The sequence below is a fragment of the Oncorhynchus nerka genome, linkage group LG17 (genome assembly GCF_034236695.1).
Source record: "Oncorhynchus nerka isolate Pitt River linkage group LG17, Oner_Uvic_2.0, whole genome shotgun sequence".
Classification (NCBI taxonomy): Eukaryota; Metazoa; Chordata; class Actinopteri; order Salmoniformes; family Salmonidae; genus Oncorhynchus; species Oncorhynchus nerka.
The window spans coordinates 1,873,908-1,878,907 of record NC_088412.1 but is presented as its reverse complement, the minus strand read 5'-3'; the positions used below and the strand labels follow the sequence as shown (position 1 = coordinate 1,878,907).

At 30.0% G+C, this 5,000-nt stretch overlaps 1 protein-coding gene across 1 annotated transcript in view; it reads right to left on the bottom strand.

Annotated features, from left to right (window-relative positions):
• LOC115126106 (C-myc promoter-binding protein-like) overlaps positions 1–5,000 on the bottom strand; it is a 118,039-nt gene that overhangs the window by 73,727 nt on the left and 39,312 nt on the right.

Below are 5,000 nucleotides of genomic sequence, written 5' to 3'. Positions count from 1 at the left end.
CAGTAGGTTCAGTATATAATGGTGTGTATAGACAGTATATAATGGTGTGTATAGACAGTAGGTTCAGTATATAATGGTGTGTATAGACAGTATATAATGGTGTGTATAGACAGTATATAATGGTGTGTATAGACAGTATATAATGGTGTGTGTAGACAGTATATAATGGTGTGTATAGACAGTATATAATGGTGTGTATAGACAGTATATAATGGTGTGTATAGACACTATGGACAGTATATAATGGTGTGTATAGACAGTATATAATGGTGTGTATAGACAGTAGGTTCAGTATATAATGGTGTGTATAGACAGTATATATTGGTGTGTACAGACAGTATATAATGGTGTGTATAGACAGTATATAATGGTGTGTATAGACAGTATATAATGGTGTGTATAGACAGTATATAATGGTGTGTATAGACATTATATAATGGTGTGTATAGACAGTAGGTTCAGTATATAATGGTGTGTATAGACAGTATATAATGGTGTGTACAGACAGTATATAATGGTGTGTATAGACAGTATATAATGGAGTGTATAGACAGTAGGTTCAGTATATAATGGTGTGTACAGACAGTATATAATGGTGTGTATAGACACTATGGACAGTATATAATGGTGTGTATAGACAGTATATAATGGTGTGTATAGACATTATATAATGGTGTGTATAGACACTATAGACAGTATATAATGGGGTGTATAGACAGTATATAATGGTGTGTATAGACAGTATATAATGGGGTGTATAGACAGTATATAATGGGGTGTATAGACACTATGGACAGTATATAATGGTGTGTATAGACAGTATATAATGGTGTGTATAGACAGTATATAATGGTGTGTATAGACAGTATATAATGGTGTGTATAGACAGTAAATAATGGTATATAGACAGTATGGACGGTATATAATATAAGGAGGTTGCTAACTAGCGTTAGCGCAATTGCTAAGTAGCATTAGCATAATGACTGGGCTAGCAAATACCATAGACTTCCAGTCATAAAAATGTTATCCAGGAGTTCATCTGACTCTGGGGAAGTAGATAAAGGGCCTCATTGCCCAAATCCCAAAGTATCCCTTTATTCAATAATAATTTATATTAATGTGGAGATATTATTAAATATGTATATATTATAGGTACTTAGTTTATAACTTCTTCGGGATCGGTGTCCCTTCCACGAGACGGTTGAGCTATCGTAGGCTAATGCAATTAGCATGAGGTTGTAAGTAACAAGAATATTTCCCAAGACATAGACATATCTGATATAGGCAGAAATCTTAAATTATTGTTAATCCAACTGCACTGTCCAATTTACTGTAGCTATTACAGTGAAATAATACCATGCTATTGTTTGAGGAGAGTGCATAATTTTGAACATGAAAAGTTATTCATTAACAAATTAGGCACATTTGGGCAGTCTCGGGACAACATTTTGAACAGAAATGCAATGGTTCATTGGATCAGTCTAAAACTTTGCACCTGGGCTGGAATAATACATTATGGTCTTTCTTTTACATTTCAAAGATGATGGTTTCTTTGTATTATCTTTTACCAGATCTATTGTGTTTTATTCTACTACATTCCATTCACATTTCCATAAACTTCAAAGTGTTTCCTTTCAAATGGTACCAGGCAGTTAGATTTGGGTATGTCATTTTAGGCTAAAATTGAAAAAAGGGGCTAATCCTTAAGAGCATGAATTAGTGTTATTAGTAGTTGTAGCAGTAGTTATATTAGTAGTTGTAGCAGTAGTTATATTAGTAGTTGTAGCAGTAGTTATATTAGTTGTATTAGTAGTTGTAGTAGTAGTTATATCAGTTATATTAGTAGTTGTAGTAGTAGTTATATTAGTTATATTAGTAGTTGTAGCAGTAGTTATATTAGTTATATTAGTAGTTGTAGCAGTAGTTATATTAGTTATATTAGTAGTTGTAGTAGTAGTTATATTAGTAGTTGTAGTAGTAGTTTTATAAGTTGTAGCAGTAGTTGTAGTAGTAGTTATATTAGTAGTTGTAGTAGTAGTTGTATTAGTAGTTGTATTAGTAGTTGTAGTAGTAGTTATATTAGTAGTTGTAGCAGTAGTTTTATAAGTTGTAGCAGTAGTTGTAGTAGTAGTTATATTAGTAGTTGTAGTAGTAGTTATATTAGTTATATTAGTAGTTGTAGCAGTAGTTATATTAGTAGTTGTAGCAGTAGTTATATTAGTAGTTGTAGTAGTAGTTATATTAGTTATATTAGTAGTTGTAGTAGTAGTTATATTAGTAGTTGTAGTAGTTATATTAGTTATATTAGTAGTTGTAGCAGTAGTTATATTAGTAGTTGTAGCAGTAGTTATATTAGTAGTTGTAGCAGTAGTTTTATAAGTTGTAGCAGTAGTTGTAGTAGTAGTTATATTAGTAGTTGTAGTAGTAGTTATATTAGTTATATTAGTAGTTGTAGCAGTAGTTATATTAGTAGTTGTAGCAGTAGTTATATTAGTTGTATTAGTAGTTGTAGTAGTAGTTATATTAGTTGCATTAGTAGTTGTAGCAGTAGTTATATTAGTTGTATTAGTAGTTGTAGTAGTAGTTATATTAGTAGTTGTAGCAGTAGTTATATTAGTTATATTAGTAGTTGTAGCAGTAGTTATATTAGTAGTTGTAGCAGTAGTTATATTAGTTGTATTAGTAGTTGTAGTAGTAGTTATATTAGTTGCATTAGTAGCTGTAGCAGTAGTTATATTAGTGTTATTAGTAGTTGTAGCAGTAGTTATATTAGTTATATTAGTAGTTGTAGCAGTAGTTATATTAGTTTTATTAGTAGTTGTAGTAGTAGTTATATTAGTTGTATTAGTAGTTGTAGTAGTAGTTATATTAGTGTTATTAGTAGTTGTAGCAGTAGATAATTATACTAGTGTTATTAGTAGTTGTAGTAGTAGTTATATTAGTTGTAATTAGTAGTTGTAGCAGTAGTTATATTAGTAGTTGTAGTAGTAGTTATATTAGTTGTATTAGTAGTTGTAGTAGTAGTTATTTTAGCATTATTAGTAGTTGTAGTAGTAGTTTCATTAGTTGTATTAGTAGTTGTAGCAGTAGTTATATTAGTAGTTGTATTAGTAGTTGTAGCAGTAGTTATATTAGTAGTTGTAGTAGTAGTTATATTAGTAGTTGTAGTAGTAGTTATATTAGTAGTTGTAGCAGTAGTTATATTAGTAGTTGTAGTAGTAGTTGTAGTAGTAGTTATATTAGTAGTTGTAGCAGTAGTTATATTAGTAGTTGTAGTAGTAGTTATATTAGTTGTAGTAGTAGTTATATTAGTAGTTGTAGCAGTAGTTATATTAGTAGTTGTAGTAGTAGTTATATTAGTTGTAGTAGTAGTTATATTAGTAGTTGTATTAGTAGTTGTAGCAGTAGTTATATTAGTAGTTGTAGTAGTAGTTGTAGTAGTAGTTATATTAGTAGTTGTAGTAGTAGTTATATTAGTTGTATTAGTAGTTGTAGCATTAGTTATATTAGTGTTATTAGTAGTTGTAGTAGTAGTTATATTAGTTGTATTAGTAGTTGTAGCAGTAGTTATATTAGTGTTATTAATAGTTGTAGTAGTAGTTATATTAGTTGTATTAGTAGTTGTAGTAGTAGTTATATCAGTTGCATTAGTAGTTGTAGCAGTAGTTATATTAGTGTTATTAATAGTTGTAGCAGTAGTTATATTAGTGTTATTAATAGTTGTAGCATTAGTTATATTAGTGTTATTAATAGTTGTAGCAGTAGTTATATTAGTGTTATTAGTAGTTGTAGTAGTAGTTTCATTAGTTGTATTAGTAGTTGTAGCAGTAGTTATATTAGTAGTTGTATTAGTAGTTGTAGCAGTAGTTATATTAGTAGTTGTAGTAGTAGTTATATTAGTAGTTGTAGTAGTAGTTATATTAGTTGTATTAGTAGTTGTAGTAGTTGTAGCAGTAGTTATATTAGTAGTTGTAGCATTAGTTATACTAGTGTTATTAGTAGTTGTAGTAGTTGTAGCAGTAGTTATATTAGTTGTATTAGTAGTTGTAGTAGTAGTTATATTAGTTGTATTAGTAGTTGTAGTAGTAGTTATATTAGTTGTATTAGTAGTTGTAGCAGTAGTTATATTAGTAGTTGTAGCAGTAGTTATATTAGTTATATTAGTAGTTGTAGTAGTAGTTGTAGCAGTAGTTTTATAAGTTGTAGCAGTAGTTGTAGCAGTAGTTATATTAGTTGTAGTAGTAGTTGTATTAGTTATATTAGTAGTTGTAGTAGTAGTTATACTAGTGTTATTAGTAGTTGTAGCAGTAGTTATATTAGTGTTATTAGTAGTTGTAGTAGTAGTTGTAGCAGTAGTTTTATAAGTTGTAGCAGTAGTTGTAGCAGTAGTTATATTAGTTGTAGTAGTAGTTGTAGCAGTAGTTTTATAAGTTGTAGCAGTAGTTGTAGCAGTAGTTATATTAGTTGTATTAGTAGTTGTAGTAGTAGTTGTAGCAGTAGTTTTATAAGTTGTAGCAGTAGTTGTATTAGTAGTTGTAGCAGTAGTTGTATTAGTAGTTGTAGCAGTAGTTGTATTAGTAGTTGTAGCAGTAGTTGTAGCAGTAGTTGTAGCAGTAGTTATATTAGTTGTATTAGTAGTTGTAGCAGTAGTTATATTAGTTGTATTAGTAGTTGTAGCAGGAGTTTTATTCGTTGTAGACCTATTAGCAGTTGTACTTTCTTAGTAATATTAGTTCATTGATATTATTAACAGACAGTAGTTCTCATATTATTATAATACTAATGATAATAATTATTATTATAATATTATTATTAGCTATTAATTATTATAATCTCCACCCGGCACAGCCAGAAGAGGACTGGCCACCCCACATATGCTCTCTCTAATTCTCTCTTTCTTTCTCTCTCTCGGAGGACCTGAGCCCTAGGACCATGCCCCAGGACTACCTGACATGATGACTCCTTGCTGTCCCCAGTCCACCAGGCCGTGCTGCTGCTCC